Source organism: Telmatherina bonti (assembly GCF_933228915.1).
Source record: "Telmatherina bonti genome assembly, chromosome: 4".
Classification (NCBI taxonomy): domain Eukaryota; kingdom Metazoa; phylum Chordata; class Actinopteri; order Atheriniformes; family Telmatherinidae; genus Telmatherina; species Telmatherina bonti.
Genome location: NC_136622.1, coordinates 20,164,950 through 20,181,099, shown reverse-complemented (window position 1 = coordinate 20,181,099; position 16,150 = coordinate 20,164,950). Strand labels below are relative to the sequence as shown.

The 16,150-nt window shown below is 37.6% G+C and overlaps 1 protein-coding gene across 1 annotated transcript in view; it reads left to right on the top strand.

Moving 5' to 3' along the window:
• Positions 1-2,286: 2,286 nt before the first annotated feature.
• casz1 (castor zinc finger 1) overlaps positions 2,287-16,150 on the top strand; it is a 175,004-nt gene continuing 161,140 nt past the window's right edge. Inside the window, exons 1-2 of the mRNA XM_079239669.1 lie at positions 2,287-2,357; positions 3,788-3,843. The gene's annotated coding sequence lies outside the window, so the exon portion shown is untranslated. The remainder of the gene's footprint in view (positions 2,358-3,787; positions 3,844-16,150) is intronic.

Sequence of the window (16,150 nt, the reverse complement as noted above, 5' to 3'; positions counted from 1 at the left end):
ATAACCTCAATCACTAAAGCAGGAACAGACAATAAATTCATGGATATTTGTATTTTTCAGATTTTCATAACCCATAATTAACATTTTATCATAGAGTAATTTCATTCTCCACTCATAAATTGCATAATTATCAGAAGAAAATTTATTGCTTAAAAATGCTTTTGGTTTCAGCATTAAAAATGACAACTTTCTGTCAGGAAAAAAACACTTTGCTTTGCAAGCCTGGGTGAGTGGCATCACGTTTCATTGGCATGGCTGCATTAATCAATATATAAATACTTTTCAAATGGGTGCAGCTAAATGTAATTGTGTTTTTATCTCAAAATTATTACCATCTTAAAGAGGCTTTGTCATAAATTTAGCCCTTTAGAGGAAAAAAACCCAAACAACTTTAATTAAATAAAAAAGGCTTAAAATCCATTCACTATTTGCTCCAAGTTTTTACATTTTAATTTGTAATTTCCACATCCAATTTGTAATTTAAAATGGTTAACCACTTAAACAGTTTTGGGTTTTTCTTCCTGATTTATTACTTTATAATGTCAAAGAAAAATGTGTTTTTCTTCCTTTTCCATTTCAAGACTACAATTATTTTTTCAAAGCAATATTAGAAGTACAGAATGTAGCATTTAGAGGTATACTGACAGAAATGTAGTAGCATTAGTAATTTATTAATACTTTTCACTTGCATTCATTTAGGACTTACGTTACCCTCCTGTTCCCTTCCACTGTCACCTACTGCCTGTGCATGATCAGAATGCGGATTTAATCAAAGTGAAGATACAACACTTGGTTTCCTTGGCAATTACTTTTTATGAATTGGCTTATATGAACAGTTATCTAGTGAACCAAATGCAGGAATGGACTACAATCTATGTGGTGGAAATGTAAGTTGCCTTGTATTAGGTGAGCAAATATTCTTGTTTCTTGTCCTATCTTTTCCTTCAGTAATTCTTTATACTGCGCCTCCTCATGCTATGTGGGAAATATGCCATTTATAATGTTCACTTTGAGTAAAACCTGTCCCTTGTTTTCCTGAAAAAGAGAAATTGTTGTTTTCTCAAACAAAAACACAGTTTGTACTTTATTAAAAATTTTACAAAAAGCTTAATCTGCGATGGGGCAGGGCTTGTGAGGGGCTCTGTTCATGTGCGTCTTGCATGTGTCATTTAGATTTTTTGTACCTCCTGTGCACCTCAGCCAGGTGTTCCAGGTGGTAAAACGATCCATTCCACCTTGATAAGTCTTTCACATCAGTGAACAAAAGTGGAAAAAAGAAAAGTGAAAATGACATCTTTTAGTATACCCACATTTCAATATTAAACCCACGCTTTCAAATTTTTGACCAATCAAACAATCGCTCTTGGACACCACAGAAGATGGTGTGTCCAGAACAAGCTGCATGAAGTCCAAAACCAGGGCTCCTTGCAAACAAAAACAAAGATCTCTGTTTTTTTTAGAGTTTAAGCAGCTTTTGGTGCAGTGTGAAAGAAAACTTTGACTGGCTAAATGACATAGCCCCACATGAACCAAGTACCCTGACATGCTGTGTTTACGTACCAGCTTGGCAGACTAAACATGATGCTGAAAATTCTGTATTTAATTGTAGATTAAGCTAAACCTTTCTTGAATTATTTAATATTTGGAAATAAGGCCATTCAGATAGTTTACAGAATTGGGACTATATAAATATATTTAGAGTATTTATATTGCAATGGAGAACACTATAAATCAGAAGGTTTTCAGCTGCAATTTAGAAACCTACATAATTAAGTTTATGTAAACTAGTATTGATTCTTCACTATTTAAGGTCATATAAAGAGAGGTGTTAGTCTGGTGATGAAAAATTACTTTATGTGCCAAATACAATACTGCACTTATAAAAAAAACCACCGTATATTGGCATGATATTAAAATGATATTGTACTTCAGTTGTATTGGTCAGCTGTAAAAATGGCATTTAAAAGTAATATATCACACTGTAAATTAATCTGAACAAAACCATCCCTCCATTACATGATACTTAAAGACAAAGCTATTTTTCTAAGTTGTAAACTGAGAAAAAAAAAGAAAAAAGAAAAAAAGAAAATCATTAAACTCCAGTTCAGGTTTTCCAAGCAACACCTGCAAACCGAGAAATTCAATTAGGGACTCCTCTTCCCACTTGGAGCCGGTCTCCAGGGCAGATCTTCCGGGCGACTCGCCCCGTAAGAAATTAGAAAATGCTACAATAAAACCTGAAAAACTGAAAAAAAAAAAAAGGTCGGAAGTTTAATAATGACAGTTTTCAATCCGTGTCCTGTAAATACGCAGATATCTTTATCTGGAAGTCGGCGAAAGACAGCGAAGTAGCACAGGTAAGAGTTTTCCTATCCTCTCAACTACTTAACGCTCATTTCATTTCCCTACACACTACACAGACATGGACATCAAAGTGCTGCTCGCCACAGCAGTGACAGCGACAAAAGATAATTACCGGGGAGTATTTAACATTTTATAAAATGTTACTAGAGGACAAAGAGTTGACGTGAGGACTTCTCGGTTGGCACGGTGTGACTTCCAGTGTCGGCACAGCAGCAGCGCCGACAGCAACAGCAGCAGCAGGTCCGGAGCGGCTCTGACTCAACCTACTGTACCTTCAGAAAAGCCGGCGACAGCCTCCGTCTTTCTACAAACTTTAATCATTCAAACCGCGGCCAAGTGAAAAGCTGGCGAAAGTGCTCACGACCAAGCGACAGTTGCCTTAAAAAGTTGAAGCACAAAGGTTAAACTTTTCCTCTTAAGTTCGCACTTTTTTTTTTTTTCCAAAAGCGAGCTCAAATTCATCGCTCCCATTCCCAAAGGAGCATGAAAGGCGAGGTGAAAACATGCCGCTGTTGTTGCTTATTCTGAAGCCTCGACCTGTAATGTGCTTTTGCTGTAAACGGACACTTTAGAAAAAATAAATTATTAAAAAAAAAAAAAAAAGCAGAAATCCCAGTTTTACAGAAAAACTTAGTGAAAGTCTTTCGTTTGTTCCTAAACAGGTAGTCACCTCCGTGCAACATCATTTACTGTAAACAGAGGAACTACTATAAATGTAATCAATTTTCAAAGGTTGTATTGCGGAAGTTCTGCTAATGAAACTTTCAGCGAGTTTTAAAAATATTTCATCTTAATGCGCGTGTAATTGTGGCATTTGGCTGTGAAAATAACCGGAACTGAAATATACAAATGCATGGCTTGATTAAAATTAAAGCACTAACAATTATGAATTATCTTGTCATTTTGTCCAAAATATAGTGGAAACTGTCACCTCTCTGACACTACACACAGGCATAGTTAGTGTGTTTGCTGTGTTAAACGTATTTCCATCCCTGCCCCTGTGAGTTTGAGGCAGATCTTCTGACTTCCACCTACAGTAGAACAAACAGTCTATTAAAACTCTATGAACATGCTTGGCTTGTTGTCATTTCCACAAAACACTCTGCTATGAGATTTCATTTAGCATGTTTTTATAATGGTCACTGTTAGTGTGTTTATAAATGTCTGCTGTGTGCTTTCCACTATGTTTGTTGTTATTCTCAGGGATGAAGATGAGGACAGGAATAGATCACTGGCACTTTAAACCCGGATTTTTCATATTCTCGCCGGATCTTTCGCCTTTGCTAATTATTGTGTTGTTTTCAGAGCAAATATGTCATATCCATGGCGACCAGGCAGCTTTATTGTCTCTCCTGTGCAATAGCTCACAAAAGTAATTAATTATCCTTTTTTTTTTCTCTCCCTCCTGTCTTTGGTTAAACAGATCATTCAAGGAAAGCCATCTTCTATATTAAAATGCAACTGCTAGTACAACACAAGGTAAACATGAACGTTTTTTTTCATCTTTTTAGCTCCTGTGTCCTCTTTGTTTGATTTGTTTAACAAATCATTTCGAGATCAGATCATTTTATTTTGTGAAGAGCGAAAAAAGGAAAGAAAGAGGAAAAAAAAAGAGATGTATTCTGCACACAGTGTGTGCTTTTGAAGTATTTTTTGTTTCATGGTATCCTCATGATGCAGCAGCTGTTCAGCCTAACTGTTGCAGATGTATTCATGCATGCAAAGCAAGCTCACACTTGGCACTTACACCGGCAAGCTTAAAAACACATGTTTAGACATGAAATCAGCCTGCATTTTGTGTGTTTTGAATAGCAACCATTGGCCAGTCTAAAGGTAAGTTTGCTCTCGTGATGCCTTTTATTTCATGAGGTCACCGAAAATAATAACCAACAGCAGGTGACACTGCAGGAAACAACAGTGCACTGCATTGTATATGCACTATCATACAGAGTTCCCAAAGAGAGCTGTAACGGGAAGGAGTTTCCAGCTTCCTCAGTGTGCTCCCTCGGTGTAGCACGGGAATGTGATGGCATGTGTCTGCTGTCCAGAGGTCCATCTCTAACTGGACACCATCCAGCCTTTGCTGTCAGACTGGTGGTGCGGGTTCTCATTTCTCCCCAGCACTGATTAAACGCTGCAGTATCCATCTGTCAAACAAACTGCTTCTCCTCATCTTTCGCTTGCTCCTTCACCTCTCTTCCTTTAGCACTTCGTTGTCACTGTATGTAAAAGTAAAGCTCGGTAAATTTCATGAGGTGAAAAAGCTGAAGTGCTCGTTGTCTATTTTCCGCTGTTTTGGGTTTAGTTCAGTGTTTCAGGGTGGCCTCCTTTGGGTTTCAGTTTCTCTTTCTCTTAAACAGACATGAAGCGTTGCCTGGAACGCATCACTTCTTGTTCATCAAGCTGAATCTCACTGGTTAATCAGTGTTTGATGCCACCTACATTCTTGTTACATACATTTCTATCTGTGAGTGAAATGTCTCATGTCTCATAAGCATCTGCATCTGTCAAGGGGTGTGTGTAGAATGAAACCCCTGTGTATTCCTCCTCCGTTTGACCTTGCTCGTGGACCTCAGGTTTTGATGTCAAATAAGCATCAGCAATCCCAAGCGGTGTTTGACAGGCTCCAGGAGCCATTACTTTTGTTTCTTGGCACATAAGCTTTATCAAATGCCCTCAGTGTAATGATTTTGTATACAAATGCACACTGTCACCACCATAGTGTTTTCCTTGTAAAAATATACTGCCGTCAAGGCGTACTGTTATACCAGCACAAAGCGCACACATGTTTTTTTAATCATCATTATTGTTTTTATTTTAGTGCCGAGGAAATGTCCTTTTTGCATGCTTGATCAGCCAGTAGAGAAATCCAATATAATAGAGGTTCAAGGTGAATTGCATCCCGTGCTCCCCCCCATCTCTTCAACTGAAGGAATATTCCAAAGCAAAATAAACAAATCACACAGACAACTGTAATATAGGGTTGATTTTGAAGGCATGAAATAAGTATCGATTAAATCCTGCAGTTCATAGATGAAAATGGCCTTTTTGGTAATTTGTCCTGGGTCCTTTCAATACGATGAGGAAAGACAGAGGCAGAGGCAGAGGCATGGACTGGGGAGGAGAGAGGCTGCAGAGAGGGTGGAGAGGAAGGATAAAGAGAAGAATAAGACAAGTGAACAACGAGAAACAGACAGAAAGAAGAGCTTTCACAGAGTTGAAAAAGGGACAAGCTGCCCCTCTCCGAGCTCATTATCATTCTTAATAAGTCTTAAGGAAAGAAGGAGCATTGAGTGTAAATGCACGGTAATCCTTACACTGGCCAAGGTTAGTAGGGACGTCAGCACACACGCACCATTCCCAGCTGGCCACTTTGGGACAGGGAGCACAGTTAAGGATAGATGTTCAAGGAGAAAGTGGGGACGTTTAGACAGTGAGTAAAGGTTATAGGCCCTTTCCCCCAGCCTGTAGCTTTTCAGTGTCTGCACCACCTGGCATTTAGTGAGTAAACATATCTGCATCAGACTGAAAACAGCAGTATTTGACCGAGTGCAGTCAGTAATAATTTAGAGGAAGAACCGGAAAGGTGAGAATAACGTTGCTTGATTAAAAAGCAAAATGAAGCTTCTCCGTCACTGTACTAAAAAAAAAAAAAAAGAGTTTTGCATTTACACTCAAATTAACAGTTGAATGTAGTGCATGCCTAACTCCGTGCTCTTTGGGTGGGGTCCAGACATATGCTTTAAGATGAATTGGATGAACTGGTGACCAATTAACTCATTTAACAAATTGCCAGTCACTTGTAGTGGTTGTTCAGCCATGTTACTTTAATGGAAATCCAATGCAGTGCTTATTTATATACTGCACTAAATTGACAGTCCAGTCTTGTGTCACTCCATAAATTATACAATGTTAGTAATATTAAAATATTTCTTATCATTAGTCAGACAAAGTGAAGGAATAGCTGGCACATTAATCTTAGTCCCTGTCAAACCCACATTAGAATATATTGTAAAAAACAAACAAACAACAAAACAAACAAAAACAAAACACTAAATAATCACCCGGTTTTAAAAAGTATACAAATTACATTCTCTTGAGTGTAAAATAGATATAAGATATATAATTATATATATATATATATACAATTATACAATGAATAATTGTATATCTTGTTTTTTATAAACCTTTCTTTTGTCTCCTAAATTAAAAGATTATTATGAACATTTTATTTACCTTATATCAGCTTTTTTTGTTGTTTCAGACTTGATATGCTGCCCTGACAATAAATGTGGATGTCAATATGAAATTTGATCAGATTGTACCTCCTCAGCACACAGAAATTCCCAAGAATATGTATTTAGCAGTAGCATTAAAAAGGGTGAAAAGGTCAAAATCATTTTCCATACAAAGCTGCAGTAAACTTTCTCTGTACACCTGCCTACAAAGCATTACAAAAGTGCTAATAGAGAGATGTGTTGTATTAATCTGATCCTGTAGTTTGAATGTGTCCACTCAGCTTTGACATTGTGTAAGGAGAGTAAGTGATGACCAAGAAGAGTAGGAATTGCAACAGTTGCACAGACAATGGGTGTTCATTGGAAAGGAGCTTTTCAAAGAACAGTTTGGAGATGAATAAGCACTTAAAAAGATTCTGAACAGGTAATTCGATGAAGCTTTTACCATGAACACACCTCAACTGATGACATCAAAGCGGAAACACAAATGATTGATCACATGCTTCTTGGTATTCCCAATCCTGTAATGGCAATGGAAAGGCAATACGAGTATGGAATGCTGGTTTTTCCTTTTTTTGGTTGTTGTTTTGGCTATCAAACAAACATATTTAACCAGATTAGTATCAATATGTGTTATATTAACATCATGAAAATCATAGAATGCCTTATTGAAGGCAGTTTGAGAAAATTCTCATATATACATACAGTTGTGCTCATATTTATTCATACCCTTTCATTCAAGAAGGAAAAAAAACCAGCTGCTTATAAAATAAGCTAAAATTGACAAAAGTAATAATAAATAAAAATTTTATGAAAATCATTACATTATTTTCTAATTTTGTTTCAATAGAAATATTTTTTAAAAAAAAAGCAAACAAATAAGATAATTTATTACGTATTACATCACTCATAAACTAATATTTTGTTGAACAATCCTTTAATGTTTCCGCTACAGTCAGGTGTTTTCTGTTCCTCTCAGTCAGACTTCTGCACCTGTTGACAGGTATTTTGTCCCACTGTTCAACAGAAAAATGCTCTAATTTGTCCAGGACCAATTTCTTTGTTTGTTTGTTTTTCTTTCTTCAACTCAATTAAATTAAAAAAAAAAAACAGTGTCTTATATTACTAAATTATATTTTTGCAAATTTTTAATTGTTGTTCCCTTTTTAAGTCTCCAGTTATTTAAGTGACTATTGTAAATTCAGCCTTTTCTTTAATGAAAGGGTATGAATACATATGAACACAACTGTATTTTGCAACTAACAAGCATGCACAGGTGCACAGAAGTGGAATGCAGCCTTAAATAATACACATCAGATTTGCTCTATATAATGAAGCAGTTTTATATTAATTGTTAGATATATTGACGTTGTATTATTGAAAAATAGTATTGCATGTGGATATTTTCATAATATTAGGCAGCTACATAGAGGCCGTGAGTTAATGAATGAAAGAATAATCTTTGTTCATATTTCACCTTCTTATTAGACTGTGGTTGTTTTGTTACTTGGGCTTGGATTATATTATTGTTAATCATGAATTATTTTAAGTTAGGATTTCAGTGAAACGTCAAAATTCACGAGCTGGTCACTTTTAATCAAACAACCAACAACTGCAGATGTACTTGTGGAGGTGTGTGTGCTTGTGTATGTGTGAGTATGGCATGATGGGGTGGATGAAGGAGTCCTAGGGGAGCTCTTATTCCCAACACCCCATTTTCAGCTAATGCAATCAGTGAAAAAAAAAACAAAACCTCAGAATATGTCTGCATGACAGTTGGGGGTGGGGGGTTATTTTTTTATTTATTTATTTATTTATTTTTGGTACATAATTTACGATATTAAATAGATATAGCAACATCTTTACACTACATGGATGCACTTGTCTCAAAGGAATGAAAAGAAACAATCACATGAACTAAAATGCACCAGACACACCAGACACTGAAGCCCAGTGGTGCCTCTATTGCAACACAGTATGTTATGGCTGCACATCCAGCACTTATTGCACATGCAAATATTGTAATTAAACATAAATGTAATAATTTCAGACATGTTTAATTGTTTACTTGTAGAAAGTGTTTTGTTAGGCTACTCTTCAATAGAACCAATAAAAATATTTTGTAACCCTTTAAAGAAATGTTTTGTAACACTGTTGGGCATATCCTGTGCTTCTTGCTTTGGGTACTGTCAATGAAATCCGAAGGAAAAAAAAAAGATCTAATTATTTCAGAATCCTCACAGTTGTGGTGGTTTTTCACTCTACTAGCCATTATGACACCTCCAAAAGCTTTCTTGACTTTAAAAAACCGTATACAATTAATCAGATTTCTATCTGTGCTTGTGTTCTCACACAGTAAAAATATGTTTGGAGACGGTTGAATCTCAGATAATGGCTGAAAGATAAAGAAAAAAAGAATAACTTGCATCTGTGCAATTACTTGAACTGGAAATGCTGACAGTTCAGTATACTTTTTCTATGAAAGTGAAACATATCCTTCAGATATTCTGTCATTTGGCATTCTTCACACTACCAGTGCATGTGATCACTAAGAACTCTGTGTTTGTGTTTTGACATGTTTTGGCTTATTTGTCCAAGAAGGGGACAACAGAGAAATATAAGCAAATGAAGCTGGAGATGATGGTGTGATTCTGATGTACCCTTTTGTCTTCTTGTGCAGTGTAATGCCATGTCTGAGCCTTTCTGTCATGTAAAGATGATTTACCAAGACACAGATGTTCTCAGACCTTTGCACACGAACCTACACTATTTTGTTCTATTTTTTTCTCTTTTAAAGGTTAGGTGTGAAACGCTTTCCCAGCAACATGTCAGGCTCTTTTGATTGCACTGGTGTCAGTTTCTTCTTTTAACTGCAAGTTGAGGTTAGTTGTTTTACCCATAGTGGACCTAACCCTGTCGCTGTTATGATCAACATGGAAGAAGCTTGTAGATAAAAGTCTTCTTCAGCCACTTATCAGCATTTTGGTTTAGGTAATGTTGGCAACCTGCTCCCTTACTGCCCCTTCCTCCCCATCGCCAACCATCCAACAACCTTTGGGGAGGCTTGGGAGACAGGGAGCCATCACCATGGTGATGTGAACACAGATCCCGCACACACTGGTCCATTGTGACTGGCATGCGTTGAGGTGAGAGGGAACAAAATGTCACAGCAACAGGTTTTTTGTGGTTTTGTTTTTGCCTCAATCCTCACAGGAACTGTGCTCAGATCCAAGCGCTGAGCCGCACCGGAGAGACTGTGGGAGTTAAAAAACAAGTTGATTGGAGGAAACAAATGAAATGGAAAGAAACGGCAAATAGTCACAAGTCTTATGATTGATTTAGTTATTTTCTATTGATGTGTCATAGCATAGTAATAGCATAGTAATAGCACAAAAGCAAAATCACAAAGAGGTTATGTGACACCCCCCCAAAGCTTGAAATACTATGACATGGAGCCCCTTTAACTCCCACTGTCTAGTTCTGCCATAGTGTTGTGTGATTTTCTTATGATGATGCCCTTCGTAGGTTCAGTTCACAGTGACCTTTAACCTTTCTTGATCCAAGTTGAATCCTATTGGCTACACACCTTGGAGAGGGAAGGGTCTTATGGAAAATGTGGCATTGAAAAGATGGGGCAGCTTTTGCCCTCAACCCTGAGGAAGATGTGGGCTGTGTCCTATGACAGATACAGTCCAAGAGGTTGTAAGCAGGGGTCAGACCTGTGCCAGAGGGCCCAAAGGTGACTTCAGACACCCAACCCTAACGTCTGGTGTAATGTCTGGATCTCCTGCCCTCCTGCACCAAGAAAGAAACCAACCAATTGCCGCCGTAATATTAAGTATCAAAGTGCTTTCTAAATGATTACAAGTGTACATTATATACTCCTCAGTTTTATTTAGATTTTAGGGTCAGTGCTACAACTCCCACTATAACCCATTTTATTATGCAAGAGCCAGAAGTCTCATTAATATTTGTTGATATGTAGCCGTTGCAGTCAGGTCTTTTCCTGCCAAGTCTGTAAGAGTCTGCCATCTCAGTTCTCTGAGCAGATGCAAAGGTGCAGGTCCTGAGAGATCCTTTTATGTTTGGAGACCTCTCCTTGCTCCTTTGACTGCGACCTCAACCACAGCGCTGCTCTTTTTCTCAATCATCTCTCTGCTGTAATCCCACTTCAGAATTCCTCTTGGCTAAGGGAGTAAATAAATTTTTAAGCATTTATTAGAATACAGCTTGCCAGAAGGGACTTCTCTCTCCTCTCCTATTGCTGCTCCAGTAATTAGTAAATTGATTAGGAGAACTTCAACACACCTCCTTGGCTCTCATCTCCTCATTCTAAGACAATATTGCCGTGCCATGGGACAGCGTAAATATTTTAAGGGAAACCCTCAGTGAATCTCATTAAACAGCTCTGGGGCAGAACAGCTGTCTCCTGCTGAAGGTTCCAGCCAATTTTCTAAACTATGATTAAAGAAAAGTTTTGGATTATTTAAACATGCCATGTCCTGTGGGTTCTTTTTCGTGCCACTGAAGACCTCTACGATTCCCACACCCATCCATGCCAGGCCCGCCCCACTCCCTTTGGATCTATTAGTTCGAAATCATTTGGGTGATGACTCTTTGAAAGTGGTGGTCATTCTGGGATGCTGCGTTCAAATGCATCGCAACAAAGACCTCTCTTTTATGCATAAATGCTAATTAAAAATTTTACCCACCGCACCCATCCCCAAGTTGCTGAGGGAAAGACTTGGTTGCAATTTGGCAGATAATCAAATTGCATTTTAAATGGAGCCGTTTAAAGATGACTCGGGTCTGCTCACAGGAACTCACCATGGCACAAGTCAAGTTCAAATATGCTGCAATGTGCACTGAAGAACAGTTCAGCAAAGTTCCTGTAAGAAAATGTGGATGGATTTTTATGAAAACAAGTAACATGCACTGTTTGAGTTGTGTTTTCTTTAATTATGTAAAAGAAAATGAAGTGGTTTGCTCCCACAAATTGCATGCAGGAATCTGTTTTTCTTTTAGTTATTATCTCCCTCTGTTCTAGTGGCATCTTTTCATAATATGTCCTAACGATTTGACCATTTATAGCAAAATGCTAATAGGACATGATCTGCTAATGGGTGTGTTACCTAGGAGAGATTTTGCCCTTAATTTTAGATTTTCAGCTTGACAGAAATGGCAAACTGGGTGGAAAATGTTGTCAACAGCTATGTTTGTCTGCAAAAAAATGCGCTTAGAAGCTGTCCCCTCACATTTGGTATACATCATTAAGTTCTTCGTGGCCAATCAAATTGTCTGTTCACACAGCATTCCAGTACATATTAGTGACATCTCATTTGCAGAAAACAGAAAAGTGACACAAAAAATTTGGGAAACAGGCCTGAACTGTTTATCTCTCAGAATAAGTTAAAAGTGTGATTCTCATGAAATGATGGAATCGGATCAAACATGCAGCTTCCTCAAACCTCTCGTATCCTCTTTTTTTTGTGTCCCAGAATAACTGAAGACACCGCTTTTCTCTCTCAGGCCACATTCCCTGTAAAGTTAACCATTCATCACAGGACCAGCACTGCCAGTTGTAACTGCTCCTTCCTATAAAACCTCATTATGGACAGCACAACAAGTGATGCTTGACTTGTAAGTTTAAATGGTTCTTAATTGGCTGTGATTTGCTGCCTGTATGGCAGTGACTGTGTGTGGCGCAGTGATCCTCTGCAGATGATACATGACTTTTTGGTCAAATGAATGCATCTGGATGTTTCCATAAACATCTGCCTCAATATTGGAGGCCACTCGACATCATCACACTGCTGGTTAAACGTCCACTTAGTAAATGTATTGTGGACCTTCTCCAGCTTCTTCATACATGCTCACAGCCGTGCCTGAAGATCTTTTACACTAACTCAGTGTTTGTGGTTGAAAGAAGTTCATAATGATAGGGATCAACAGTCTGTATATACCACTCCTCATCAAAGAGTGTATAATAGAATCTTAGGCACTAAAACAATCTTCTAATTTCTTAAACAGCAGAGTTGCAACAGAATCTTAACTGGAGCCACAAATTCACTTCCTTATGATGCTGATTGACAAATATAGTTGCAAAGTTAATGACACAAGAGGGATTTGATTGATCATGTGGATGACTGATCATAAAACTGCAGTCAATATTTGGCTGCAGCTTTATTTCCTCTCTGAACAGCAGTGTGCCCGGATGTCTGACATGTATGGCTAGACAGGCGTTGATGGCAAAACACATATTTATTCTTCGTCTCTCTCTGTGTGTGATGATGCTCCCTCTGTTTGCTGTACAGTAAGTAATATCCCATGATGCTAAAATGAACAGTCTTAGGGTATTTATTCAGTTGGAGCAAAGGGTATTGGTTAAAGCTGACCAGTTTTAGAGTACTGGGGTGAAAATCTCCCTCTAATTACTGTACTGTGTGGATCCTTTGGTCCCAGTCCCTCTGAAGGTATTACAAAAAAAAAAAAAAGTCTTCCTTATTTATAGAAATAAAAATTTAGCTTCAGACAATAGGCTAGTTCTGTTTTACGGTACAGCAGACTTTATCTTTTTAATAAAATTTCCTGACTTGGTGAAAGTTTAATTAATAAGGGACTTAAAGCTAGAAGAATGAACAAGGGAGTTGGGTCTTTAAGGGGGTACTTATTTTTCCATCTCGACTATCCTCCAAAAAAAGTGTCAATTAGTGCGTTAAGCTGAAGAGACAAAAACGTCATTAGTTCTTGCAAAAAGAATAATGGGTTTTAAATGTTTTGCTTCAGAGGAAGGCCAAAAGCACTGCGAGCCTTATGTATTTTCATTTATTTCCTGCAATTATCAGAGTTTGAAGGATGGATTTATTGTTCCAAGGTACATTATTGAGAAACTAGACACAGTGGGTTTACCTTCCCTATTAATTGTCCATCTTAATTGTATGAAAGAAGTCTGGATGTTTACTTTTGTTTCAGACTTTTTCCTTGAAATAACTGAACCAATAAGCTTGTGTGACTCTTGTACTGTAATTATGGGCAGTATGAATTTTTGACAGTATGAATTATCATCGTTGATATCTGAGAGATGGATTTTGAAATAATTTTTCTGTGATATTTGGCTGTAAATGTAATATTGCAGAAACAGTGTTTTTTTGGAAGATTTTGCTTTAAAATGATCCAACCATTTATTTTTCTTTTTAATAACATGTTGAGAAATTTGTCAACAGCTCATTATTAATAAAAGGATAGCTAATTGACTTTCGGTCTGCAAAAAGTTAAAATATTTCAAGCCTGATTTTCTTCTGGCTTATATTATCTTTCATCCATTTGCACCATTTATAATATTTTGTGTTAGTACAAAGTAATAAGAAGAGAAAAAAAAAGTAAAAGAACATTTCAAGCATTGAGAATTAACTGTTATTAACCTTGAAGAAGCACTTCCTATTGGTTAGGTAATCTGTCATTGATTGGGTCCATTTGTAATGAACTTTTTACCTTTCATGTGGCCATTTGGAGGGTTTTTATGTAGGCACAAAGTGTGACATTGGTGCTTAAATGAGGCTTACATTACTGGTCGTAGTGCAAGAGGTTCGAGGCACTGAGCCCAAAATATGTCACTGACTTGTGCCACACACAACAGGAGATGGCTTTTGCATCACAGTGTGAGAGCTAGTAAATGATTGGTTACAGGAGATCCTCCAATAAATTAATTGTTTCCACTTCATGGTTAAGTATGTGCTACTCTTCCAAATCGAGTGCTGGTACTTGGTTATTACACTTTAATAGCTCGCTTGCCAAACTAACGATATATTACTCCATGTGCTGGCTCAGATCAGAGAAGATGAATTGGCTATTAATTAGAGTTGCACTGAGAGGGCACAGGGGAGAGACTACTCATAGCCTTGCAATCAGTGTCAACGGAGGCCCTTTTCTGACTGGGACAACCAGGGCAGGGCTAGGTCACTGCTTCTTACTGGGGAAACCACTGAATCTGCTGGAAGAAGTGGCCTGTAACACGGCCATCATCTTGTCCAAATCCAACAGAGGACAAGTGAGTTTTAACACGAAGCATCTGGAAGTTCATCAGATGATTTCAGTCAGGAGTGCAGGCAGAATGGCAGAGCTGTGTGGGAGGTTGTTTGGCTCTGCGAGATTCCTTAACAAAAGCCTCACGTCCGAGTGACTTTGAAATAGAAAGTTATGGAGGAAATGTTTGACGAGCACAAATGATTTGTGGGGAATATTATTGTTTGGCTCACTTTTCTTCTGCAGACTCTAAATTAGCCCTTTTATCACAATTAATTAAGTTTGCCTATAGGAGATGTTCCATCTTGAGCTCATCCACACAGGATAAATAAGTCAAAGCAGCAGGATATATGTCCTTTTATTGGCTGACTTGATCTCATAGGCATCTGTAGAGTGAGGGGGGGGGGCTGTCTCTGTGGTGCGACTTTGTGGAAGAGTCTTTACCATCATTCACTTTGAATGCTTCTTTTATGACTCGTTTTGTTAAAAACCTCTTTTTTTTTCAAGCAAGGTATCAGGAATTATGGCCTGTCCATGCAAATGAGGAAAATCTGACACTTTGTTATTCATGTCATCACCTTTATAAACACTTAAAGACAGTAAATTCCACTATGACAGGCTGCTCCAAAATTGCCACTAAATATTATTAAATATTTTAACAAGTTCCTTGTAAATATGCCTTAAATGTTTGAACGATGGGCAGGAAGAAAAATGGCTTTGCATCAACTTATTAGAGGCTATAAAAGTGGCAGTGATTTATCACGGATGTGGAGCAACTCAAGCCATCTTTTTTTTTTTTGTTTTGCTTATTTTGTTGGCTTGCTTTGTTCTGATGTGCACACATTAAAGAGAGAAACATTACGTTAAAAGCCTGCACTTTCACAAGTCATGAAAATGATAACAGCACATGCTCTTGTACCTGTAGTCCTTGAAAGACGGAGTGATGTATGGCAATAGCATTTGAAAGTTTTAAAGCTTCTCATACCCGTTTATAGTTTGTGATATCACTGGCTGTAACTCAGTGTGTTTATCAAAACCTAAATGATTTGATGTTACGCAGATCTTACACACGAGCTTTCAGATTTTAAGCTGTAATTATTATGTGTGATTTGACTACTTAAACGGCGCATATTTTGTCCAAAAAGAAATGTTATCTGCCGCTGCTCTCCACAGTATCAGTCACACTGTAATATCCGTTCACTATCCATGCTCAGTGGATAATTATTAGTGTGAATCAGAGCAAAATTCTGCTTGTTGTGCTTCTTGTAGATTTATAATGATCACTTTCCCTGGTAATGCAACAAAATGATTGTGATGATCCTTATAATTTAGCCAAGAAAAGTTTAAAGTGATGCATACTTGTGGTTTTTCATGGATCTTTCTAACTGATTCGGATGGGAAATTTAGCATCAAATATGAATCATTCAGAGCAACATGACTGTGTTTCAGAAGATCTGGGTTTTACACAGACATGATACAGATTTCTTCATCAGCAACAGTCCAGTTTTTATGTGCTACAGTTATTA